The sequence below is a fragment of the Tursiops truncatus genome, chromosome 10 (genome assembly GCF_011762595.2).
Source record: "Tursiops truncatus isolate mTurTru1 chromosome 10, mTurTru1.mat.Y, whole genome shotgun sequence".
Classification (NCBI taxonomy): Eukaryota; Metazoa; Chordata; class Mammalia; order Artiodactyla; family Delphinidae; genus Tursiops; species Tursiops truncatus.
In genome coordinates this window covers 1,143,619-1,170,927 of record NC_047043.1, presented here as the reverse complement: position 1 = coordinate 1,170,927, position 27,309 = coordinate 1,143,619, and the positions used below count along the sequence as shown (strand labels likewise).

The 27,309-nt window shown below is 48.3% G+C and overlaps 1 protein-coding gene and 1 pseudogene across 3 annotated transcripts in view; both read left to right on the top strand.

Moving 5' to 3' along the window:
- The window catches only part of GMDS (GDP-mannose 4,6-dehydratase), a 479,997-nt gene that overhangs the window by 327,604 nt on the left and 125,084 nt on the right, over positions 1-27,309 (top strand). The window lies entirely within an intron of this gene.
- Positions 1,111-9,184, top strand: LOC109551527 (small ribosomal subunit protein uS2 pseudogene; annotated as a pseudogene).

The following is a 27,309-nucleotide window of genomic DNA, read 5'->3' as shown; positions in this document are numbered from 1 at the left end:
GGTTTAAAATTCTGTGGTCAGTATTAGTTCTTATCAACAGGTGAGATCTGCTGACATGAAAATGGAAACACGAGAAGGGGGACAGGCTTCAGGTCGCCCCGGAGCCAGGAGCTGCACCAATGCACCACGTTTGTGATGCCAGATTTTCAAAGTGTGCTCTCAAGAAGCAAGTGGGATTTATAATCCAGTCCCTACGTTTCTTTATACGAAACCAAGTATTACTAATTGTATTAAACAATGAATGGAGTTCATTCTGCGACTTTCCCCCAATATTTCACTTTCCACCTAGAGAACACCAGGATGGGACAATTCTATGTTTAGTTGACTGTGCTAAGAAACATTTTTAAGAAGTTTTTGCTTTAAATCATATTTGAAGAGTGTAAGTTAGTAGAGACTTCTTTTCTAAAGGAAGGCCAGTGAATTGCTTTTTCTCTTACACTTGAAGCTCTTAAGGGTCTCGTGGGGATGTCGTAATCCTTGGAAAGATGCTCTTATTAAGAGCTCTGGCGCTTTCTCTGTTTTCTCAGCCATCCGTCATTAGCTATCTAGAACCAATTACTCCCAAGGCACCTCTTCAGGGATTTTATGATTCTCCCTGTCTCCTGGGACATCATGTAGAGTTTTCAGATGAAAAAGGAAGCCCAGAAGAATTCCTTCTTTTTCGTAAATCAGATGAAAATGGGAATGACTTAGGAATAGTTGTTCCTAAAATAATTTCATTCCCCTCCCCGCCCCTCCCCTCCCCGCCCCGCCCCGCCCCGCCCGCCCCTCCCCTTCCCTCCCTTTCCCCTCCCCTCCCTCTCCCCTCCCCCTCCCTCCCTCTCCCCTCCCTCCCTCTCCCCTCCCTCCCTCTCCCCTCCCTCCCTCTCCCCTCCCCTCCCTCTCCCCTCCCCCTCCCTCTCCCCTCCCCCTCCCTCTCCCCTCCCCTCCCTCTCCCCTCCCCCTCCCTCTCCCCTCCTCCTCCCTCTCCCCTCCTCCTCCCTCTCCCCTCCTCCTCCCTCTCCCCTCCTCCTCCCTCTCCCCTCCCCCTCCCTCTCCCCCTTCCTTCCCCTCTGTGTCCTCCCCTCACTCTTCATCCTCCTTTCCCTCTCCCCCTTCCCTTCCCTTTCTTCTTTGCCTCCCTCACATCCTCCTCCTGAATTTCTTGGAAGATTCTACAGCTGCTCCACTGGGGACCTCTGGTTCTCTCTGCGTCTCTCAACGCAACCTGAGCTACCGAAAGTCTAAAGTCCTCAGTAAGATTCACCTGGTCCCCGTTTGCTGCCTTCAGCCTCCCTTTCATGAGCTCTTCACATGAGTGGCCGGGAGAGCCAGGCATCCCGCAGCCCACCCTGCGCGGCCAGGCCTGTGACCCTGCTCTTCCCGTCACCTGGCCCAGGCTACACAGCCTCTCTTGGGCTGTGAGCTCCCTGCATCTTACTAGGTCCTCATCTGAGATCTGACCTCTGTAAGCGTTGCTCCAGCCCAGCTTTCGTCCCATTCAGAACAGCTCCTCCCTCCACTGTGCTTCTGTGGCATTGTGTATAGAGCTGTATTTTAGCATTTCCCATATCTTAACCCTAATTCTCTTCTCCTCCTCGACTGTGATTTCCGTGACAGTAAGAAGGTGTCGTTATTTTTATATATCCAGCGCTGTACCAGGAGCATAGTAGGTGCTCAGTAAACATTAGTTAGATGAATGAGATGAATGAACACCAGAGCTTCTAATTCTAAAATTATGGATGCAAAGCATTTTAAAATTAGGGACTTAATCTCAGTGGATGTGTGTTAGGTGTTGAAAGAGGATTATGTGAACATAGTCCTTGCTTTAAAGGACCATCAAGCTTCTTTCCGCGCCAGTCAGGCAGGGGTCCATACGGCGTTGTTCTGGATTCCCATCGTAACTTAAAGGGAAGCTCTCACAATGTCCGGAGCCCTTGATGTCCTGCAAATGAAGGAGGAGGATGTCCTCAAATTCCTTGCAGCAGGAACCCACTTAGTTGGCACCAGCCTTGACTTGCAAATGGAGCAGCACATCTACAGAAGTGATGGCATCTACATCATAAATCTGAAGAGAACCTGGGAGAAGCTTCTGTTGGCAGCTCGTGCCATGGTTGCCATTGAAAACCCAGCTGATGTCAGCGTCGTATCCTCCAGGAACACTGGCCAGCGAGCTGGGCTGAAGTTTGCTGCTGCCACTGGAGCCGCTTCTGTCTCTGGCCGCTTCACTCCTGGGACCTTCACTAACCAGATCCAGGCCGCCTTCCGGGAGCCAAGTCTTCCAGTGGCTACTGAGCCCAGGGCTGCCCACCTGCCTCTCACAGAGGCCTCTTATGCTAACCTGCCTGCCGTTGCTCTGTGTGACACACTCTCTCCTCTGTGATGGGTGGACATTGCCATCCCATGCAACAACAGGGGAGCTCACTCAGGGGGTCTGATGTGGTGGATGCCTTGCCCGGGAAGTTCTGCGCATGCGTGGCACCATCTCCCGTGAACACCCCTGGGAGGTCATGCCTGACCTCTACTTCTGCAGAGACCCTGAAGAGATTGAAAAGGACGAGCAGGCGGCAGCTGAGAAGGCTGTGGCCAAGGAGGAATTTCAGGGTGGATGGACCACGCCACCTCCTGAGTTCCCTGCTGCTCAGCCGGAGGTGGCGGACTGGTGCGAAGGTGTGCAGGTGCCCCCGTGCCTGTTCAGCGGTTCCCCGCTGAAGACTGCAGTGCTCAGCCTGCCACTGAAGACTGGTCTGCAGCTGCCACTGCTCAGGCCGCTGAGCGGTAGGAACAGCCACTGAGTGGTCTTAAACTGTTCTTCTGCAAACTCTTAAAGTGGAAATAGGTGGACGGAAATAAACAGTTTCCAAAAAAAGAAAGAAAACGGACCATCCAACTTATTCGGAGAATGGTGGAGAGCAAAGTGGGGCTACAAACCAGCAGTCACTGTTATCGCAGGTGGAGTTCCTGCTGTCCACGGGCGATGGGGGATGGGCAGTATTGCACCCTTCAGCAAGGCACAGAGGTCATGCCTGTGGCTGTTCCCATGCAAGAGGCAAGATACCTCCTTTGCCATTAAGTCCCCCAAAGCATTATGGAGGTCTCTAGTTTAAAAAAAAACTGTGTACAATCAAAATACTGGTAGTGATCATACATATAAAATTTTATATGTTGAAGATATAGTAAAATGTAATCGTCTACTAATAATTAAAAGCAGCACGCATTCTTTCATTTATGCAAGATGCATTTAATCACCTACCAAGTGCAGAATACCAGTGGGAGTTGTCGGGACATAAAGACGAATGAAACTTAGCTGCTAGTAAACGTGCATCACTTGTTGGTCCAAATGTCTGTTCAGAGCAGTTCAAACTTCGTAGCTGCACAGCGAATCCCAGAAAAGCCTCAGGACTCGGTTCTTGGTTGACTCCTATGAAACAGGACATATTTCCACGGACAAGGTGAAAGTTTTTAAAGGATTATTTCATCCTTTCAGCCTCGGTGGGCCTGAGAATTTACCCAGCACAGCAGTCCCTCTAAGTCATAAGAGACTAAAAGAAGCTTTTAGACTCTGTCCTCGTTGCGTGGGACAAACTAATCAACAAGATTCTACTTCCCGTTGTCAGAACCGTCCTAAGCCATTGCCAGTTGTCCTGAGAACAACGAGGAGAAAGAGCCCCACGAAGAGAGGAGGGGCCGGTGAGCCCGGCACAGGGCAGCCCATCTCAGCGCCGCCTGAGGCACCCTGCTGCGGCCGCCACCGCCGATTCCCAGGCAAAGCGCCGGGCCCTCACGTGTTCAGTGCGTGTGAAAAGAAGGCAGCCAGGTCTGTTCTAGTTTTCATAATTAACTGCCACCACCAAGGTAAATTTTTAGTTTCCAAGATGGTTCTGTTGAAACACGCTTGACTGGTCCTCAGCATCAGATGCCCTGAGCCACGGCGCTGAAGGCAGGTAACCTTCCTAAAGCCGGTGTGACCTTGTCCTCACCCCCTTGGGCCGAGGAGACCCCTGCGATGGCCCCCCTTCCCTCCCCCTCATCTCCCTGTCTGTTCCCGGGACAGACCAGGCTCTCCAGGCCACCTTTATTTACTCTGGTCCATCTGCCCGAAAACTGTCTCCATCCTGCCTCCCCGCTGTCCTCTCACCGGTCCTCCGAGCACAGCCGCCCCTGAGCTGGCCTTCCCACCCCGGCTGGGTCAGCTTAGGAGCCTTCAGACTGTACCATCCCAGGCCAGGGCCGCCCCGCATCCCAGCCCCCAGGACGGCAGGGCTGTGCCTGATTGCTGTCCGCGCCCCAGCCCCTGGCCTCAGGGTGGGCACACAGCACCTGCTCAGTATCTGTTCTTTGAATAAATGGAAGAACTATTAATCAACTGAATCAGTTTGAACATTGGTATTAGTTAAAAAAAAATAACCATCCCAGATTTATCTCTGTGGCACCTGTTAGATGTCAGTGTCCACCCTAAGGCTGTGAACATAAACTGTATTTCAGGGTAACTGAGCTTTGTTCTTTGAGGCCACGGTCCGACCATTTTCATACGTCGCCCCTAGCGGTCGCGTAACTGCTCCGGGAGGGTTTGTGCACCCCTGTCCTTCCACCCCCTCCTCTCTTTTCGTAGTTAATCCTCATCTATTCCTAGATTGCAGAATGCTTTCACTAGCCCTCTTCTTTGTCACTGGCTCTTTAATTTACACACTCGGTTGGCTGGTTCCTGTTACTTGGCCAACAAATCTGTCCTGTGTCGTCTCCTCTGAGTAATTTATAACCTCCATAAAATGCCACGTAGAGGCACTTTTTTACATTTTTGAGTAATGGTGAGAAAGAATTGCCCTGGGAATCAAAAATCCAATGAGTCATAGATTATTTTGTTATTTATGACCAGAGAGTGGTCATTGACAATATTCGGCAATTTTACAGCTATGAACCTAGGCTATTGTGCTTTAGAATGTAATTTATTAAGCAAATAAAACTCTTACTGGTAATGGGTCCTGTTAAATCTGGGGGACCACATGGGCTCCAGGCCGGTACAGCTGTGGAAGTTTCATAGTAGCCGCATACATCTTGGATGTCTGGACACTAATATTTTACACTTACTTCATGGTTTTATTTGTTCAGTTGCCTTTATATTCTTGATTGGATTCTGACCAACCATTTTGGTTTAAGAAGTCATCAGCTTTGAGTAGAGAAGGAAGAGCCTGGAGAAAATAAAATGGATTTATGTTGAAAAAGCACAAATCCTTCTTTCATTAGTAAATTCAGGCTTTAAAGAAACACCAGATGTGTTCATGGAAAATAACTGATGTAAAATCATCTTTGAAAAAGAAAAAGACAAGGACCTTCAACTTAATTACGTATATCCGAGGGAGGGATACAGAAGTGGACACAGAGGTAGGTAGGTCTGTATATGCGTGCACACCACACACACAGACACAGACACACACACACACACACACGCACAGCATATGCTAGTGCAAGTGGTGTCAGTGAGAGCTTAGGATTTCTTTTTTTTCAAGTCTCCATTTATATCAGTAGTATTTTGTAACGTTGACTTCGATTTAATTCCAACCGTCCTCACCTTTTAATATGTTTGGAGGAAAAGGTGATCTTGAAATTCTCAACAGAGGAAACGGATCTTTTTCAGAATTGCTACATCAGGCAGGACTTACTTTTTGTTGTTTTCTTTTTAAGCTGGAAATGTGCTTCCTTTGTTGCAATTGTTATATGTGTGTGTCTGACAAATTCCAGGGCTAGAGAAACTCAGTTACTACTTAACAGCATGAAACACTCTCAAGAACTTGTTTCAAAAGCCAAACTCCAAATACTGATCAACAAGAAAATTCCAAGAACGTTCCTTCCATTTGAAAGTAAGTTCTGGGCGTTACGCCTACCTGTCCATTCTACACAGAATTAACTAGAACCTCGCCGTGGTCGTTGCTATGTATCTCTGCATAGAACAGAGATGGGCAAGTGAGACCCAAGTGTGTATGTGGAAGGGGCACTAATGCAGATAAGACTGGAAGGAGGTGAAACCAGGTATGTGACCTTGAGGGCTGCCCTTGTGCTCAGCCACGCCCCCTCGAGGTTCTCACTGCGCCGTCTCGCGCTCCGTTATAATTTCCCACTCACTTTTCTGCCTCCCTGGTTAAACTGGAAGCCTCTTGCCATTTCCTTTACCAACTGTGCACCACTCCTGTGGGGGGCCAGGTAGCAGGGCTGCTTGGATGAGCCCAGGCCTCCTCCCTGCTGGCTGCTCTGACTCTGCTTCCCTGGGCAGATGATGGTGCGCTCAGTCTGAAAATGCTCGGGCTCCTGGCTTTCCTGCGCTAATTTGTCGGAGTTCTTTATATTGTGTAGAATCAAGTCCTCCGTCAGCCGTGTGCAATGGGAGTATTTTCTCCCGGTCTCTGTTGCCTTTTCACTTTCTTTGTGGTTTCCTCTGATGTGCAGTCTTTGATCGTCGTCAGGTTTGGTTTATCATTCTCCCTTCAAGGTTAGTGTGACTGTGTCTTCCTCCAGAATCTGCTCGTCTCTGTGGTCATGTTTCTTCAGGGAGCTTTGTAGTGTTAGCTTTTATCTCAAGATCTGTGATCCACCTACAGCTGCTTTTGTGTGTGGTGTGAGGCAGGGGTGGAGATGCATCCTTTTCTGGGCGATACCCAGTTGTTCTAGAGCTTTCTTGAAAACACCTTCCTTTTCCCCCATTGAATTGTTTTGGTATCTTTGTTAAAAATTAGAACAATATTTCAGTTTTTGAAATTCATTCTTTCATCCATAATTATTCCAGTGAATTTTAACTGGGTTCACATTATGGTCATTTGCCCAAACAGCATGAAACACACACATGTTCCTGCTCTGGTGGGGTTTACAGTCCATGGTTCTACCCTTCGGTTTAGATTGAAGCAAGGAAGGGATTTTATAAGAGAGTAAAAATCTGTCATTGTAAGTACAAGATCCCTGTCAATAAATCTCACTTTCTCTAATCTGTTCTTTGAATTATAAAAATAAATATTATAACTAAAAAAAAAAAAACCAAAAACCACACACAGCTGAAATGCTGAACGTGCTTTTCCAAAGCACGCAGACTACCTCTGCCCCCGCCCCCCAATACTGAGATTCTCGGGTCTAAGTGGAGACCATGTATGCAGATGACATTTGTCATTAGGACTGGACGTGTCAGCACTTGAAGAGGCCTGATGGCCGCACAGTGACAGACACGCCGAGTGAACTGTGGCTTTCAGCTCTGAGGGAAACATGAGCTGATCTGTGAATTTGTATCTGTTATGCTCCTATTTTTGAAAGATAACTATTGCTTAAATAAAACCTTAGGTTTCGATTATAGGTATTAGTGTGTGAAAATATCAACAGAGCCTTTTTCCTGTTTTGAAATGGAAGAATCCTAAATTCTAACCTGGGCAAATTCAAATCCATTATATGTCACTGACACATACTAATGGCTGTAATAACAGAAGGCTTTTGTACCAAAATCCAAAATGGATCAAGTTGAAAAGGTGTTTCCACAGCCCTATTTAAGTTACAAATGGGCCCACAGACCAGGGTCTCTGACGACCGTGGTGCCCGCACAGTTTCCTTTGACAATGGATGGGGCGCCCGTGCCCGCATTCAGAGACTTTTCATGACTTGAATTGCTTTGACAGTATGAGCGCTGATCCAAGAGAATCCGCTGCTTGAATCCAAACTAAGATCTCAGTTTATAAGAACTGTTAGTGTGGTATTCAGTACTTTAAGTAAGCCCAATGAGCAAACGCCAAGGCCTGTTGTACTCGTGGGGATCGCTCTCCTCCAGGCCCTAACGCTGATGTTTGAATGGCTTATGCTTCCTCCAAAGTAAGGGGCTAATTTGGACTTGGAACAAAGTTGGTCATCTAGATACATTTTCACACACAGATCACAATTACAAATACCCACATTTTCATATAAACTGAAACCGTGCAGTAGAGGAGCCCCAAACTGGAAGCCGCCTGAGTGCCCTGGACCAGAGTTCTGCGAACCGTTTTCATCTCAGAGCCCCATCCCCTCCCCTTAACACCCTCCTAAAAATTATTGAGGATCTCAAGCTACTTTTGCTTTTGTGGCTTGTATCTACCAATATTTACCATATTAGAAAATAAAACAGTGATATTTAAGAGATATTTATTAATTCTTTAAAAAAATAACATGGTAGAAATATTCTATGAAGAATAACTGTTTTTAAAAACAAAATATTAGTAAGAAGAGTAGCATTATTTCACATTTGAAAAAAATCTCATTAATGTCTGGATGAATAGAAGCCAGTTGGATTCTCTAATCTGCTCTGACAGTCTTGCAGTGTCACGACTCAGGTGGCCTCTGGAGGACCCCTGCACACTCACGAGAGAAGGGTAATGGCAAAGACACACCTCCTCGTGTTATTAGAAAATAATTTTGCCCTGGAGACCGAGTTACAGGGTCTCAGGCAGGGACCTCCAGGGACCCTGGATCACACTTTGAGAACTGCGGCTCTGGAATGCTTATGGGCTACATCAGAGCCCTACAGCACACCACCATACAGCCTTACAAAATGGCATGGATGTGTACCCTTTCAATGCACAGGAACATATGTTTAATAATACCTGCTCCCCCTACTTAGAAAACAAACAGTATATCTTAGAATACTTAGGTGCATATTGAGCATGACAGAAAAAAGAAGGATAAAGCATACATTTCAGACCACTTCCTATATCAGTACTTCATAAAATCAAACAGCATGACATCGAACCATCTTAAAGGGCTAAACCAATAAGCTACCTTATGGAAATCTAAGAATGTAAAGATGGAGCTATAAGTTCTATGTGACAGGAAAGGGACCCATCAGTTCCTAAAATAAGATAAAAAAGGCGGAAAGTTGATAATCTAATACAGACAGTAAGATGCCTGTTTTAATTTCTCTTTGGAATAGAAAGCCACTCAACTTCTTTAGAACGTTGGCTGCAGGATACTTGGCGACCATTTTTTTCTCAAACAAAAGTTTTAATTTTGTTGAAGCACTTGGAAAAATATTCCACTGAGGTCCTGGAGTTCTCTGCCTTTGAATTTGCAGAGATGACCTTAGCCTAGAAACTATCAAGAGCAATGCATTTCAGCTGCCAATGGAAGTGAGCGTATGATAGTAAAGAGCTTGGGGGAAGCACGAAATAGAATAAACACATTACTGTCATGTAAAAATGTGCATTGATAAGGCTTAGAAGTGAATCTCTAGTAAGTTTCTAGAACTTTCTGTGTATTGGCTTTGTGTTTTACTTTAGCACATTTTGACCTTCTATAATTTCCAGTGAAAGTGTATACAGTTCGTGATAAATAAGAGACAGAGCTGTCCTCTGGCAGTGGGGGAGCTAGTGACTCAGGGTGGTGTGATCAGCTGAGGGGACCAGCTGGCCCTGAAGTTCCGATTCACTGGCAGGGTTAGCACAAAGCAGCGCTTTTTACCCCAAATCCCTGAAGTGACAGAAAAGCAGAATGGCCCCAGTAATGCAGGTGGCCGAGGCACGGTTGCTGTTTTGGGGACCAGCCTCTGGGATGGTTGAGGGGGTCTGGGTGCAGCCCCAGAGGACTCCGTGGCCCCGCTGGGTGCGATTTAAACGACTGGAGAGAAGGACGTGAGGTTGGAAAGGCTTCCATTAGAGCCACGCTCATGCGCGAAAGCAAACCCTCCAGGTAGCCAGCTCTGCTCTGTGAGCTGAATAAAAGGCTCTCATTGTTCCTGCTTCCTCAGAGAAAATGAGCTGATCAGTCCACTGGCCATAAGGCCGTTACAGAACGAAGACAGCAAAGGAAACCAAGTGCTGGTGACCGTTCCATCTCCCCCTTGAGTCCTGGCTTTATCTTGTCGTCGGCTTTCTTCTCCTGGTGAATGGTCATGTCAGTATCCTTTTCTTTTCTGGGAGCCCTGGCATTGCAGCAACTCTCTCAAGATATGCACGCAAAATCAGACACCTGTGAGCTTCAAGCAGCAAAAATCAAGTCCGACCGTGTGCATCCTGGCCTTACAGTGGAGTTCCCACCGCGTTGCCTGCACCTCGGGGTGCAGAGCTGGCTCTCTCCCGAGAACCTCGCCCCCTCTCTCCCCCCTCTCATTTCCCCTCAGTGTAACCCAACACTTCGGCAACTGGAGGCCCAAACAGTCTTGTTAACTTAAAAGTTTTCCTTCAGATTTATTGACCCAGCAGAGTTGAACAGGGTGAGTGTTGATCTGCGCCTCGCAGGTATTTCTTTAATTATTGGGCTGGCATCTCTAGGGCCTCATAAAAACGTGCAGTGTGAGTCGGTAGTAAGGTCACTGTGTGTTTATTTACGTATGTATGTATGTATGTATGTATGTATGTATGTATGTATTCGGGGGGTGGGGGAATCGGGGGTTTTCTAAGGGGAGCCTCTACCTTCTGCCATAAATGGTAGCTGTGGCCTTGATAATGCTGTGGTTGAACAGTAAGGGCCCCAGGACTGCTCCCTGAAAGAGATTAAACTGTAATTAAACTCCACTGTGAGTAAGGAGGGACAGAAAACAGAAGGGAAAAAAAATGTGGTTTCATAAGGCAGAGAAGAAATACATTGAGTGGTGTTTACAGCCCAGAGATGTTTTTTTGCCATCTCGACTACAAAACAGTCCTATTTTTAGCCAGCCGAGGTTTTGCAAGAAGGCCTATCAGTCCCACAGTGCTGTTCTCTGAAATAATTGCACCGAGCTGGTCCCAAGTCAGCAGCACTAACGGAGAGGCAGGAGGGAGCATTTCTCAAGCCTACAGTGCTGGTGACATTTGCTTTAACACTGAATTATGTCGGCTGCCGGCGTGAAGTTCCACCTAATGGGAGCAAGAATTTAACTGGACCGTAATTGAACATACAGCTACATAATATCCTTTTGTTTAGGCTCAAAAATGGATTTTTTTAAACCTACTTATCAGTGCAGCTATTAAATATTGTGGCTCTCAGGCTATCAGTCTGTGATCAGCACAGTTAGTGCATTTTACCTTCCAAGGAAGTGCACTTGAGCCAGCTGGAGCACGGAAGACAGAGGAGCGGGGAAAGTCGTAATTGAAACAGGCGACTGCTTCAGCACAGACAGGAAATAAAAGGAACACTGGCCCTCCGCGGATTCAATTAGATGTTTCAAATTCAGACAGTATCGGGGAAAAGAAGACTTACGGGAGGGGAAAAGGGTAACAGTGAGTTCATTGAGCCGAGCCCCCGTTCCCCTCCTAACACGTGTTTCTGCCGGACCCTCACTGTGCCTGCCCCTGCAAGGGTCGTCCCCAGCCCACCCCTTGCCCTCCCGCTCATGTCACACCATCCGTCCCTCCTGCCTGTCCTCACCCTCCCAGAGTCCTTTGGTTTTCCATTTCCATAAATTAGGCGTGAAATTACGTTGGGCTGAGGAGACAGGATTTCAGCTGTTTTATAGTTGGAAAGGAAAATCTTTCAGACCTAAAGCAAAAACATTTTTTTAAATACGCTTCCTGCCTATTAGTTTGAGATATGCCTATTTTAGAAAATGCTGGCTTTGTAGAAACCTTCTTTCTTCTTTTGAATCTCACAGCATTCTGTCTCATCCTCCAGTTCAAGTCAAGTCACAGGGATTGAGTGCGGACTGCATACAAGGCCCCCAGGCTAACTGGAGACTGGCATGTGTGTGTGCACTGAGATGATCTTAGCATATGTATCCTGCAAACTCTCAGTGAGGACTTGTGCTACTTTGTTAAAATATCTTAGGGAGTAGATTTTGTTTGACGTTGTAATAATCAACTGAAACGGTTGCAGCATTTTTGTTTTCACTTTCCTTATGTGCTACTGCGTCTCAGTTTTTCTATTGAAGCGAATATGGGTCTTTGTTTAACAGAGTTTGCTTAAATATCCAAATTCAAAGTTTGTTACTATCAGTGACTGCGACATTGCTCTTTAAGGTCAGTGCCTGTTTCAGCCCGATAGCATCCAGTGTCGTTTATTTGTGGGGATGGGTAGCGTCCTTGGGTGAGGTATTTTCTCCGAGATATATGTAAACACACTGAAAACGTCAACGAGTTAAAAATCTGATCGCTCTGCCCTGTCCCTTCTTGAAAGCTGGTGACGGTCAGTGTTAGTGTCGCAGACGGGTAGCATCCCAGCTTTAAAGGTCTCTCTGAGGCTCCCTGGGTCCCTAAACCATCATTCTGGGGGAGAGTGGGCCGCCCCATCCGCTCGGTGGGTGCACTGGTTCAGCTTCTTGAATTGAGCCTGGGAAAATTCTCGTGCAAACATCTGTTTCGTTCTCCCTGCCTCTGCCACGGGAGCAAGGTGGGGTGGGGAATAAACACATCGTGGGTGTGGGTTTGCATGGAAAATGTTGCGGGTTGCGTCCACTCCAGCTGGACAGCTTTATGTAGCTATAAACCTTTACTGCTGTGTTAAGGTTCTATTCAAAGGGAATGAATCTCTGATGTTCGTGGTCCAACAGAACTGTTACTAATTACTTATCTACTGAATAGCTACCAGGGCTGGCGGCTTGAACAGCAGTAATCCAGGAATGTCGTGTTCTCCAACAAGGGAACATTCTTGTTCGTATAAATAGCATGGCTTGCATTTTTCAAACTCGAAGCAGCAAACTAGAAATGCATACCTGCATCCCCCACCAAGGCCACTGGGCTTAGCGTCCTCCCAGAAAGTGTATTTCTCCCTTCCTGAAAGGTCATCCCAACATGGTCTCCAAGAATGGGGGCATTATACAGAGAACTCTGGCCTCAGGCAGGCTGTGCTGATTGCTGGGTCCCAGGTTCAGGGTTGAGTGTCCCAAAGAGTGCCTGGAAGTGGACTGGCCTCCAAGCAAGGATGAGGTGGCTGCCCGTGGCCACAATCTGTGGCACCCACAGCCCTGAACTGGACAGCCCCTTTCAGGAATCCCAGAGCTCTGTCCTGCAGAAGTAATACCTGGAGGTTTGCTCTGGTGCTTCCACATCTTCTGGTGACTGTTCCTGGAGGCTCAAGCCGCCCCTGTGCATGCAGGTGCAGAAGTGCATGCCTCGCGGCAGCCGTGTCCCGGGGCCGGTGCTTGCCGGGCGGTCCTGTGATGAGGGGGGTGTGAGCAGGCCCGTCAGCGCACCAGCCCGCCCATCGTGGTGTCGCCTGCTCGAAGCCTCGCAGTGGCCCTCCCGAGACGGGCTGTGTTATCATCCGCTTTTACAGATGAGCGCACAGAAGCTTAGCGCCTGTGAGGAATTCACCACCAGCATCCGTACACCTGGTGTGTGGAGCTGCTGGGATTCACACGCAAGGCTCTGGGAATCTGAAGCCTTTTTAGCCCCCTGTACCACATATACGTGAGCTGGACCTTCTTTACTTTGAAAACCTGGTGTGTTCAGCATGAATGGTTTTCAGACGGCGGCCCCATGTGGGCGTCGTCCAGCAGCCCGGTCAGGGTGGGTGGAGGGCAGGCAGGCGGCCACAGGGAGAGGCCAAGGCTGGCCCTGAGCAGGTGATGCATCCCCACCTCCTGCTCTGAATAGTAGTGATTTTAATTACTTCCCAAAGACAAGCCCTGAATAGTAGTGATTTTAATTATTAAAGAAAAAGGGACACCAAGGTGTGAATGACCTACTAGCTTTAACCCTTGGAGAGTTCGTTAAATCACTCTTTCTCTGACGTAAGCATGTGGGAGGTGTGTGCAGCAGGGGGTGAGTTGTCTTCTCTGTTCAGGAGGGAGCCCCCAGACGGTTTGTCTAGTTTAGTGGGATGTCACTCTGAAGTCAGCCGTTTCAGATATGTCGTGCATTAATGACACTAACAGCATTAAATGAAGAGCACACACACATATTCGAGACTTGCCTTTTCCAGTCTCCCGTGCCCCCATTTCTCTTGACCCCCTTTGCGTTCTTTTCCTCTCCATGTGAGGCTCCGTGACACCTCTCTGCTCTGGAACGTGACCAAGGAAGGAAGGAGAGCCAGGGTCTTCTTTTCCTGCCTGCCTTTGCCCCCTTGGACAATAATGAAGACCTTCAGACTTAAAATAAGGGTATATGTTGATTATTGTTTTCCTGTTTAAAAATACACCCATCAGAGTTCTCAGATTTGAAAATGAAAACTGGAGGGAAGGAGCTTAGTGTAAGCACCTTGGAGTCACGCGTCAAGGCCCATCCTGGGTGAAGACCCTGCCCGGCTGGAGCTCAGGGTCTGGTCAGCACGTGCAGTCTGACCCGAACAACAGGGCCACACACTGTCATCACTGGGGATTAAATCCTGGGAAACTCAGCACTTGAAAGGGAACCTCTGTTTTATTATCTGAACATTGAGGGCAAGAAGGAAGCGACTCGACTCTCCTGCCAGGAGGCTCTGGGCCTGGACCCGGTGAGGGGTACCCCTCCCTCCCCACTCCCTGTTTCCCACTCCGTCTCCCCCTCCTCCCCCACTCTGTCTCCCTCTCCTCCCCCACTCCGTCTCCCCCTCCCCTCCCCTCCCCTCTCCCTCCCCCTTCCCCTCCCCTCCCTCCCCTCTCCCTCCCTCCCCTCCCCTCTCCCTCCCCTCCCCTCCCCTCCCCTTCCCCCTCCCCTCCCCTTCCCCCTCCCCTCCCCTTCCCCCTCCCCTCCCCCTCCCCTCCCCTCTCCCTCTCCCTCGTCCTCTGGCTCCAGGCTCCTTCCCTTGCTCATCTTTGAACTAAACAATGTCCTAGGAATTGTTGGGAGTAAAGGTTTTGAAAGTTCATATTTAAAAATAGGCAGTGGGGGGCTTCCCTGGTGGCGCAGTGGTTGAGAGTCCGCCTGCCGATGCGGGGGACACGGGTTCGTGCCCCGGTCCGGGAGGATCCCACATGCCGCAGAGCGGCTGGGCCCGTGAGCCATGGCCGCTGAGCCTGCACGTCCAGAGCCTGTGCTCCGCAGCGGGGGAGGCCACAACAGTGAGGGGCCCACATACCGCAAAGAAAAAAATAAAAGTAAAAAAATAAAAATAAGCAGTGGTGATTGAAATGCCTCTTTACTGGCTTGGGAAGTGCTCACTAGGTCCAGCACACCATCCATGGGACAGAAGTCAGATCGGGGCTTTCTGAGCTGTTTACGTCCAGCTGCTGCCTCGCTGGATTCCTGAGACTGCTTCCCACGAGCCAGGAGCCTGTCTTCAAGCCAGCAGGTCTGTGTTGCGGCCTGCAGCTCACACCCCATCGTGGGTGTCAGCAGGGCCAGCTCTTACTCTCTAAGCAGTGCAGGGCCCGACCAGAAAGGGGACCTGATGGCAAGGCGGGCGCTGGGGCTCAGAGTGTTGGCTCTGTTTGGCGTCTCGGGGACCGGCGCTTGGACGGCTCCCAGACACGTACCCGCCAGGAGGGCTGCTTGCTCCTGGGGAATCAGTGGGCTGCTTGGCTGCGGGGAGAGCCTGAGGCCCTTCTGATCAGAAGGAGACTCGCGCTCCCCCAGCCCCGCTCCTCCCGCACAGAGCAGCTTCCAGAAAGCCGGCGTCGTTCCAGAATCTCCCACATGGACTTGCACAAGGCCCAGTGGTTCTACAGGTTCTGCTCTTTCCTGAGAAGAACTGAGTACAGGAAAGTTGACTTAATACATCCTTAAAAATCTGGTTTCTTTCAGAGTTGCCCGTTACAGTCACTTATTTGAAAATGATAACACAGTGGTGTGGGGTTGCATTTTTCAATAATAGCTTCTAAAACCTTAAAAATTTTTTCTTAAGGCGTGTGTGTGTGTGTGTGCCTGATGGCTGTATAATTAGAAGTAAACTCAAATCAGAATTTGGGCATGATTGGCCCCTTCCGTATACAGCCACAGTTGAAATTTCTAGAATTACAGGATGAGTGTTCTTCTGAAGCTGGTACAAATGGATCGAAACCAAAACTGGGAAAGTGTGAAAACCTCATGTCCTTTGACTTCTTTGTAAAAGAATTGCAAGAGGGCGTTTTCCAGGAGTGCTGCTGAATGTGTGTAAAACCAGGAAATAACTCTGTGACATTCATAGCGTTAATACCCCGCAATGAGTCAGAAACAGAGTTGGAACAAAGCTAGAGTGCCCTGCCTGTCATCAAAGAGCAGGGGTCTGACACGTGACCAAGCCTGTCCTCATCACACGGAGGCTTGGGGCACAGCTTTCCTTGTGGTCCACGGGAGCCGTGTCCACGATGCACACGTGGTGTCAGGGCATCAGCACGGGAGCCAGAGCCCTGGGTTCAGATCCTGGCTCTGCCACTTCCTGGGACCGTCTCAGCTCCTTTGTGCTGCAGTATCTCCAGTTGTGAAGTGAACGTCGTGATAGTACTTACCTCATAGGACTCCAGCGGGGGGATTAGACACAGTGCACCTACAGTTCTCCAGACTGTGAGTATGTTTAGATGTTGGCGACTCTGATGACGACGGTGGTGGTGATGGTGTTGACAGGTACTTGCCAGCCTGCTTTGCGTCATCACCCAAATCGGAACATCGCAAAAGAATCTGATAGAAAGTCGCATAGATAGAAACAAGTCTATTACGACATCCATTACCTAAACTAAAGAGAGATGTGAGAGGATTCTTTTTACCAGGTCCACCTGTACTTTTATCCTGTCAGCTCTAAGATTTAAAATCTTAGACCATTTGATGTGGGTATAGTGACACCATTCTTCCTGCTTTCTTGAGCCTTTTGAGTAAACATTTCTCATCGAAAGTGAAATAACATTTCCCCGACTTCTTATTAGTGAATGGGAAAAGGACCCCTGCAAACATATCACATGAGTGAAAATCACTGTGGTTTGAGGAATGAGAGTTTCACTCAGTGCCAAGGAAGGGAAAGCCTTACTCTCTGCTTCCTCGAGTTTTTTGCTACTAAAACAAAGTAAGTGTTTGGATGGAAAATGCAGCAAATTAATATTTTGTGTTTGTTATCTTTAATTGAAATGAGGATGCAGATCGGTGGGTTTTTATGTTGCTGAAAGAGCAAATACACATAGTTCAGTATTCCAGATTTACATGAAATTTGAGTGTTATGATTTGAGAAGTTAGTATCCCAAGGAAACCTTCCAAAATAGCATCAAATCTGAAATCCTAAACATGGCTTGATCGTTAAGGGCACTCAGGGAGCTTCATAAAATTAGAAGCTCCCAGGCCCCTCACCAGCTTACCTAATTGCAATCTGTAGAAGTCAGGCTTGAGAATTTGTACTTTTTTAAAGCACCCCAAGTGATTCAAAATACACATGATAAAAAAAAAAGTATAGTTTCTAACCTGGACCATCCTCATTTTTTCGTCCTCTTTTTTGGGGCACTATCTTAATGAAAAATAACAAATGTTATACTTGAGATAAGATGACCAGGGACCCCAGTTCTCTGTAAGCCTCAGGGAGAAGTTTTGAGGCTGGGTGGACTTCCCGCCCCCACGTGGCAGGGGCCCCCCATGCACGGCCGCCGAGCCCTCTCTAGGAGACGTGCGCACACACCCTGTGCTTGCACTGGAAGAACACCTCCCACCTGAGGTCACAGCACTGGTTACACTTTCTCTTCGCCTGTAGACTTCCTGCTAACTTCTGGTGGAAAGAAGGGACCTGGCCGGGCCCTGGCTTCCTCCTGTCCTGGCTTCACTGGCCACCGTAAATGCACGTGATGTACTTATGATGAATTATCAACACTCATCTGAGTGTTTCTTTAGGGTCACATTGCAAGTGTGTCCTACATATCTTTAGAGCAAAGAGCTGTTTCAATTGGGTGTAATACACTGTGAGTGACTGTTAACGTGGATGAACATCTGTTTACAGGGTCCTTGTATTGCAAGGCTCATTCTGTTCTTGAAGGAGTCCACGTGGACTTCACGTCTGCATGTAATCATCTTCAACTCTTATTTGAATTCAAGGCTTGGTTCCTAGTAATTTTCCCATTTGTTACTTCATGGTTATTATTTTTAAGGCTGAAAGTTTTCTGCAGTTATTAATTGTTCTCCAGTGAGGAAATACAGATCCTCTTTCTAATAGCTGACTTAAAAGATAAATACAGAAGAAAGAGATTGGGCCATTTGGAAGGGTAGATTCCACACAGTCATGAAAGCAGTGAGACCAGCATTGTGTGCATTTGTGTAACTTGGAGCCCACGGGTTTTCGGTGTAACTGAGAGTTCCCTAAAAAACAAAGAAGTCACTACCTCGGAGTCTTCAGCAGCATATAAAAATGCATTCATTTAGAACATTTAGGATATTATTAACATCTAACTACATTTAGTCTGGAATAGGACATGTCTCTCTCCTTTTCAGAGGTTCCAAATGAATTTTATGTCCTTGGGGTAAGAATAACAAGTATGTCCAGTATCTACACATACGAGGGTCCTTTCACTACATACATGTAGCTTTTGATCAATCTATAAAGTGATTTGGGCACCACTATTAGTATTCAGAGGTGATAGACTTTGGAAGGCGACATCACTCATTCCATCATCTTCAGACAGCGTATCGACCCTGTTCTTTCTGAGGTCAGGCCGAGGCCACACTCTGCCGGGGCTGCCGTGCTCCCAGCAGCTGACTCTGCTTCTGCCCTCGGCACCACAGCTGCCCCCCAGGCTTTCAACCAGCAGGCTCCGAGCGCTCACGTCGCACAGTGTGCCTCCACAAAACACCACGATTCCGTCTCCGTGAGTTTTGCGATAGCTGGGTGTCTGTCCCCCCGTGCTCGCACGGCCTCAGCGGTTTGCACGGCGCCGCACGGCCTCAGCGGTTTGCACGGCGCCGCACGGCCTCAGCGGTTTGCACGGCGCCGCACGGCCTCAGCGGTTTACACGGCGTCGCACGGCCTCAGCGGTTTACACGGCGTCGCACGGCCTCAGCGGTTTACACGGTGTCGCACGACCTCAGCGGTTTACAGGGTGTCGCACGACCCCAGCAGTTTACACGATGTTGCACTTTCCCAAGTTTTGTCTCAGTGAGCTGATATTTTAGGGAATATCTTAGGTGGAGAAGTGTTCGAGGTAGAGTTGAAATAAATATGAAGAAAAAGGATTTGGAATGTAATTATTGAACTGTGGGAATCTCCATGGGTTTATCGTAAAAGAAGAAAGAACTCACTAGGTGTTGGTTATGGTATTGAAAAAGTGGCTTTGTAAATTCACTTCAAAAGGTGTCGATAAATTTCTCATAAAGATCTAAATGCCGTATTTTGTTGGTTTTGTTGTTTTCTTTCATTTTCCTTCCCATTAAAACATGTCCACCTGGGATAACCGTTCACTTGCCCACCCTTTATTTCGAAGGGTCCGTTTCCACCTCCTGTCCATTTAAAACAAGGTCACTCCCACATAGGCAGTCAAGCACTTTCCATCATCTCACTCCTGCTGTCCTTGGGGATCCCTCGTCCTGCCAGACCCGAGCATGTTATACCTCACGCTGGGTACAGACGTTTCTTCATCTGTGGCCCTGAACTGTCACATTTTCTGTTCTTTTAAGTCTGGAGTATCTGGGAGAAGTGCTGAGACTTGAGGCAGAGAGTTTGTGTGCATTTAGGAACACTAAGCCGAATGAGAGACCCAGAGTTCCAGGTGACGGTGTAACTGCAGAGCGAGAAGGGAAAGGATAGTAATTATCCCCCAGGGGTCTTTGAACTCCCTTTGGCATTTTAAAGTGAGATGAGCTGCCTTCACGATATTCTCCGTCTATCACCTGTGCATGTGACGCATCTGCAGCCTTCACCTAGGTTAGTTCAGGAGTAGCCAGGTCTCCTGGACTTGCCTCCATTCACTTGTTAACACAAGAGCAGACTCCAAGTTCTGGGACGTCTTAAGGGCATACATCAAGTTTTCATTTCATGAACTTCTGGGAAGAGGTCATTCATAATTTCCCATGCTGATTCAGACCTACTTTAAAGGAGCATAGTAATTTATGTGTATCTGAATTTCTTGTAACTGTTCTGAAGGCAGCTGGAACTCTTAGGCTCTCCTTAACCCATATCCATACACCTGGGACAGCCTCATAAATTCCTAAAACTGTTCTAGAGTAGAGAAGTGCATCCCAAATGCAAAGTCATGTTATCATGGGTTCTGAGACTACCATTGAACCGTGGGACGTCAGGGAATTTAAAATGACCCCGGAAAATGTGCCCCGCCCCCCCGAGGAAACCTTAGGAAGTCATTTGTTGAGTCTGGAAAAGATCACTGTTGGTGGGTAATTGTAGACAGGGAAAGGGGATCAAGAACTTAGCCCTGGAGCCACGTGAAGATGAAATACACGAGCACTAGAGAAGGCACTGAGAAGTGAAACCCTCTAATAAGAATTTCATTATGGGAGTAGAGGGAAATTATCAGAGGACTATTTGAAGAAAATTTCCCAGAACTGAAGCATATGAATCTTGAAATTGCAAAAGCTTTATGAGTGTCCAGCTCAGTGAATGAACAAAGACCCACACCAAAGACCATTACTGTGAAATTTCAACATTGGGATTAAAGAGGAGATCCTAAAATTTCTAGGAGCACAAACAGGTTTCTTACAAATGATCCAGAGTGAAAGCAGGAGAAAATGTGCCACTGAATTATGTTCCAGCACAGAAATGAGAAGCCAAGGGAGCAATGCCTTCTAAATTGTGGAAATGATTTTTAATCTGGAATTCTATACAAAATATTCTAGACATTTTCAAATATGCATCATTTTAAAAGAAATTATCTTCCACGTACTGCCCTGAGAAAGCTACTGGAGAACATTCTCTACCAAAACAAGGGGGTAAACCAAGAAAGAGGAAGGCATAGGATTCAGGAGGTAGGGGATGCAACACAAAGAGAGGAGAAGGACGTTCTCAGGGTGACAGCAGAGGAAGGTCGAGAGCAAACAGTCAGTGATTGAAGGTGGAGGTTTCAGGAGGTGCGTCTCCAGGAGGAAAATGAAAAGGGACCAGTAAGTACTCTGACAGGTTTGAGGGTGTGGAGAATTACATTTTTACAGAGAGTTGAAGGGTGTGAGAGAACTCAGATATATAAGGAAAACTAATCAGATGAAAAACCCCAGCAGTTATTAAGTCTGGTAGAGGGAGGGAAGGGATTGTTAAGACACTGAAATCACGATCCACCAGTTGATTCAGAAGTGAAAAATTCATTTAGAAATTAATAATGGCTACTATGAATATAGACTTAACCAAAAATTGAGAAGTAATTATAGATGGAAATTAGGGTAAACAAGTGTGTAAATGTACTAAACATCCCCTATTACTATACTAGGCAATAGTTAAGGCCTAAAATGGATTCATCAGGCGATAAAAGAATAAAACACATCATTTACCAAATGGTTACAAGTGTTGAAAAGGGCCCTAGAGCCTGACAAGTTGGGAGGAGCAGGGAACAAGGGCACTGTTTTTTATTATAAGTCTTTTAGCACTTTTTAATTTCTTATATTATCTACATGTAATATTTTGGTTAGTTTAAAAACTAATTTTAAAATAAATATAATTTGATTATATGACGTACACAGCATTAAAGTTAAAAAACATACTCAGTTTTCATCTTTACTAACTATACCACTGCACCCTGCGTTCTAGAAACAGGAAGTAAGACTTTCATTGTTCTTGCTTTGAATTGCGATGTGATCGACATGTAACATTGTATTCGTTTCAGGTGTACAACATAATGATGTGATATTTGCATATATTGCAGAATGATTACACTAAGTCTAGTTAGCGACCATCATGACACATAGTTACAGTTTTTTTCTTGCGATGAGAATTTTTAAGATCTCTCTTAACTTTCAAATAGACAATACAGTATTATTAACTGTAGTTAGTACCGTAAGATGTCAGTATCATTCATCAGGGAAAGAAGTATATTAGTTTCTTGCAGCTGTTGATAAAAATTACCAGACTTCAGGGCTCAGAATGGCACTGCTCTGGACGGGACTGTGACCCACCCCCCCAGCCAGCAAAGTGACGTTTAGAGGTGGCGCCTTTGGGAGATAATTGGATTTAGAGAAGGTCATGAGGTGGTCCCCTCATGATGGGGTTAGTATGAGAAGTGAGAAGGTGGCTGTCTGCAGGCCAGGAGCTGAACATGCTCTGACCTCAGACTTCTAGCCTCTAGACCTGTACGAAAATCACTGTCTGTTGTTTAACACCGAGTCTGCGTTATTTTGTCGTGGCAGCCCAAGCAGACTAAGACAAGCACAAACTTACCTGATAGTTCAGGTCAAGCGTCTGGATGGGTCTCACAGGCTAAAATCAAGGAGCCCGCCGAGCAGTGTTCCTCCTGGGGCCTCTGGGAGGCGCTGTGCCCTGCCTTTCCAGCTCCTGGAGGCCCCCGCATTCCTTGTGCCCCTTTGCCACGTCACCTCACATCACTGCATCCTGTGCCTTCTCTGATCCCGCTGCTTCCTATGAGGACCTCGCGCTCACACTGGTTGCCCAGGTAACCAGCACAGCCTCCCCTCCTCAGGACCGTTATGCACATCTGCATCACTTGAGCTGTGTCAGGTCACATGCTCACAGGTTAGGGGATCGGGGCGTGGACATCTTTGGGGACGTTATTCAGCAACCACTAGAGGTGAGGGAGCCAGCAGGTGTGAGCAAACAGCCTTCCTCACGCTTAATCCCCAAGCATCAGGACGGTTGTCAGCGAATTGACATTTGTTTAAAACCATGTACGTGTTCCTGGTTATATTCAGATATAGAAGAAAACTCAAATCTAATTTCAGTTCTAACTATAACTACTGAAAACCTTGATATTTTGAAAACTTTGGAAATTTCATGGATAATTTGCCTTGTCTCCATTAAAACAGGTAAATAAGTCAATGGCAGTTAAGAGTTGGATGCTTGTGTCAAACAACTGAGTTTAAAACCCACTTCCACCTCTTTGCTCATGAGTTTGGACCAGTCACGGAATCTCTCTAAATCTCGATTCCCGCATTCGTGCAACAGAGGAAACCGGCGTCTCCACCCCATGGGCTGTTGCCAGGCTGTGCCTGACACACTGAGGACACCGTGAGTGGGGGCTCTTACTGTTATTATTAATCGATGGTTCATCTCCTTGACGAAGGGGCTTGTCTGACATCCCCTAAGCCCTGAGAGGTTATTCCTGAGCTGTCGTGCTGTCGTGATGCAGTTTATGTCTGGATTTGTCACCAAGTAATAGGATTGGTAAGGTTGTTCATGGAAAGAGTGAGGGGGGGACATTTCATGAAAAACAGTAAGAACTTCAACAGCAGTAAATGCAATGTCATGTATTTAGGGACAAAACAATGTATCTTTATGGACACAAGAAGGGGAAAAATAATAAAAGATATCAGAGTGAATCAAGAGTCACTTCAATTGTAGGAGCTCGTAAGTGTACAGCGTGCTGCTATGTGAACGGCAGGGAGACTGGGCGCCGCCCTCACATGCAAGCACGGTTAGGCTGCGCGACCGACAGCAGTTGTATTAAGGACATTGTGTTACCCGGTCACACTTGACTCTTGTGTAATAGCGAATTTGGCTGCCCTTGGTTCCTCACTGCTGGAACCCAGGCTCTAAAGCCTTGGAATTTCCTCAGTGCAGGGGCATCTTGGTTATTCGTGGTGGGCTACTAGCTAGTAGGGTGGGGCTGGCCACCCGCCGGGTTAGAGAGCTGGAGCTCTGAGCCACACAAGGGCAGCCCACATCCTGGCCTCCAGGGAGGAGGGGGCTAGGGATCAAGTTCAACCACACTGCCAAGAATTCAGTTAATCAAGTGCGTAACGAACCCCTAGTCGTGACTCTGGGTACCAAGGCTCAGTGGAGATGCCTGGTTGGTGACTGTACACGTGTGCGGGAGGCTTTTGTGTCCTGAGGGCATGGAAGCTTCCTGTTTGAACCCTCCCGGGGCCCCTGATGTGTCCCCCCACCTGCCTGGTCCGGGTTTGTGTCCTTCACGTACTGTGGTGCTGTCCTGAGTTTTGTGAGTCATCCTAATGAAGTATCAAACCTGAGAGGGTCATGGGAACCCCTGAATTTGCAGCTGGTTGGCCAGGATTACAGTGGCCGAGGGATCCCACACTGTGGCTGGTGTCGAGGGGAGGGCAGTCGGGTGGGTGGTGTCAGGATGACGTCATAACGTTGCACTGACAGACTGGGGAGGGAGGCAAAGAGAATCCAGGGATGTGGCAGGAATTAAACCAGGCAGATGGTTTTTGAACGTGATTTGACCTGAAATACAGATGCTGAGTTGCATCAGGAGGCTTGGAGCCAAGTGGGGCTTCCAGACCCCTGACGTGTGGCCTGAGAGGAGGGGTCTGTGGAATCCCCCTCCCTGAAGAAGTGGTACCGTCCCCTGCAGCCCTGCTGTCCGGCCTCGCCATTGCTGATGAGTGTCAGAAACGGCCTTTCTTCTCCTACCGTGTCCATCAGATTTTCTAGGCGTTTCTGCTGACCCCGTGTCTGTGAATGAACTGACCCACACCTCTCAGGAACCCACAAAAAAGCCCCAGGAAGGAACCCATTTCTGTGCTCCCGCCCCCGCCCTGCTTTTTGGTTGTGAAGACCTTGAAGGGCCGGGGGTGTCCACAGTGACACGCGCTGCACCTGTGTGCCTCCCCTCCCCCGGACCATGGCCCTGGTGGCCACCTGGCCCCCGCCTCGTGACTCATGGTTCCTCTGTGCCTGTGTTGGGCCGGCTCGCCCAGCCTTCTCTTGTTGCCCGTTCTAACCTCTGGGCATTAATATTCCAGTTTGACATCTGGGCAGCTGAGCCTGGGAGAGTGTAAGGACCCGCCAAGGTCACAGGCGAGCGCGGCCAGGCTGGACTCCCCAGGGGCCCTGGGCACACCCCGCTTTTACAGCAGTGCATGAGCACCGAAACCTCAGTCACCAGGTCTACAGAAGTGCGTGTCCTACAGAAAATATTCCAAACTTGGGAAGTGGACTTATGCTTTATTGCTGCCTTAGAGTCGAAGTTCTCTCTTTGGTAACTCAGGAAAATCTTTCTACCTTCTCCACATTAAAAGTGTTTCAGGCATCTGAGGCCTCCTCTCCTGCCTTTTTTATATATTCGGGCCTAGAGACTTTACACGTTAATTTTGTTGTACAAGACAGAGTTAAGCCAATTAATGTTTAGATTAAAAAAACAAAACCAAACCGTAAATCCAAAAGAACATGTCGAGTTCTGTTTTTCCCCTTATTGGAAGTGAAATTCCCATTAGCGGCAGCCAGGCCTGAGCGCGGAGGGAGAATGGGGCCCGTTGTGCGCAGAGATGGGCTTATCACATGGTTAGCAGCTGGGGTTTATGTGGCGGCTCGTTAAGTAAAGCCGCAGTGGCCGCCACCTCCTGCTGGAGCGCGCTTGAGGTACGGCACCTGAGTTTTCGAATTCTAGCTGTAGTCTTTTGTACTTTGTTTTATGTCTCTCTCAGTTTTCTGACTGTTCTTGACATTTGCTGACCTCACAGTACTTTTATTATTATTTTTATTGCTACTATAACAATGATAACTTAAGGGCCTGATTTATATGATGGCAACTTAGCCAAGGGGGAGATTAAGGCGTACCCAGAGAAACATGCCGTAAATGCTTGAGGCTGTCAGCCTTGCGTTTTATTAAGTGGGAAACTTTTGTTTTGACACAAATGAGTTTGGAGAGTCCTGAGCGACTGCAGGATTGTGTTTGCTGGGGCCCACGGCTGTGGGTCCCTGAGCTGGTGACATCTCAGGGCATCTGTAGTTGGTCACCCTACATGACACGCAATTTACTCAATTTCTTTCTTTCTTCTTTTTTTTTCTTCTTTTTTGAGTAATTGGTAGTCATTCTTTTGTTCTTTCTTTCTGAAGGAATTCTGATTTTCGGAATGACGAAAATGCCACAAATTACAGGCAGATTCCCTTAATTGTAGTCATGTCATTTCCAGCTGGCTTGTTTGGGAGGCGCCAGACCTGCTGCACTCACAGCAAAAGCCAGTCCCCTGGGAGGGTGGGTGGCACTGCCCTGAGGGCTCTCGGCCCCCGGGCTCGGGCTGTGGGCAGCACCTGGGCCCTCGTGCACCCACCTGCCAGCGAGGGCTGGGCTCGCTGTGTAGCCTGAAGCCTGGTGCGTGGACCCCGAGCCTGGGGTGCCGAGCTCACCTCCTGCCCCGAAGCCTCAGCCTCTGGACTCTGCTGTCTTGAGAGTCCGGCCTGGAGCCCAGCCCTGCCCCCCCTCCCCCAGCCGACCCCCCTTCCCACACGCTTGCTCCTCACCCCGCTTCTTGGCCAAGTGCTCGCCACTTCCCTCTTTCTGCATCGTACTTACCAACCTCGTTGAGGGCTCTGATTTAACGAACTTTGGTGAACTGAGCTGAACTGTACTGATGCTTCGCTATTTTACCATTTCTGTGGAGTTATTAAAATACCCTCCTGGGCGGGGTACAGAGTGCGACCTTGAACATCCCTAGACCGACCTCTGGGACACACTGTAGCGTCACACGGAAATTGTGGCTCGTTTCTGTGGAGTTATTAAAATACCCTCCTGGGTGGGGTACAGAGTGCGACCTTGAACATCCCTAGACCGACCTCTGGGACACACTGTAGCGTCACACGGAAATTGTGGCTCGTTTCTGTGGAGTTATTAAAATACCCTCCTGGGTGGGGTACAGAGTGCGACCTTGAACATCCCTAGACCGACCTGGGACACACTGTAGCGTCACACGGAAATTGTGGCTCGTTTCTGTGGAGTTATTAAAATACCCTCCTGGGTGGGGCACAGAGTGCGACCTTGAACATCCCTAGACCGACCTGGGACACACTGTAGCGTCACACGGAAATTGTGGCTCGTTCGGGTGCATTTACCCCTTGACCACTGTCGTGTTAACATCTCCCTCTTTATCGGATATTTCAGCGTCCTGGCTGAGAACCGTCTCTGCTGGGCCCCTTCACCGCCTTCATCGGCACCCTTCCGGGCTTTATTTCTAGGAACGTGTTTTACAAAAGGGAGTTGTTACCTCTTGGTGGGAGTGACTGGGTCTTGAGCAGACAGCAGCCCTTCTGGAGCTCAGAGTGCTGAGCAGGTCACCCGGGTGGCAGGTCATGGCCGTGCTTGCTGCCCCAGACCCTCCTCGCCAGCCAGGTGGGCTTCATGAGAGCTCGGTGAGCAGAGTGGCTGAGATGGAACACAGGTCCCAGCTGACCTGCTTGTCCCTGGGGTCCAGCTGTCCGCCGAGGAGGAAGCCTGAGTTGGCCTGAGTGCTCGCAGGGATGAATCAGCACCTGCCCTGGACACAGAGTCCAGCCCCAGCCTGGGCGTCGTCTAGCGCAGGCCCCAGACAGCAGCTCTGTCCGCGTGGCTGACCCAGAGAACTCATGAGCATAAGAGGTGGCGGGTTTAGGCCACTAAGATTTGGGGGCCCGTGTTACTCAGCCAGAGTGACCATACATCCACCGGAGGCCTAGGTCAGACACAGCGGCCGCGTGGAGCTCAGCTGGGGTTCATACCTCGCTCAGGACGCG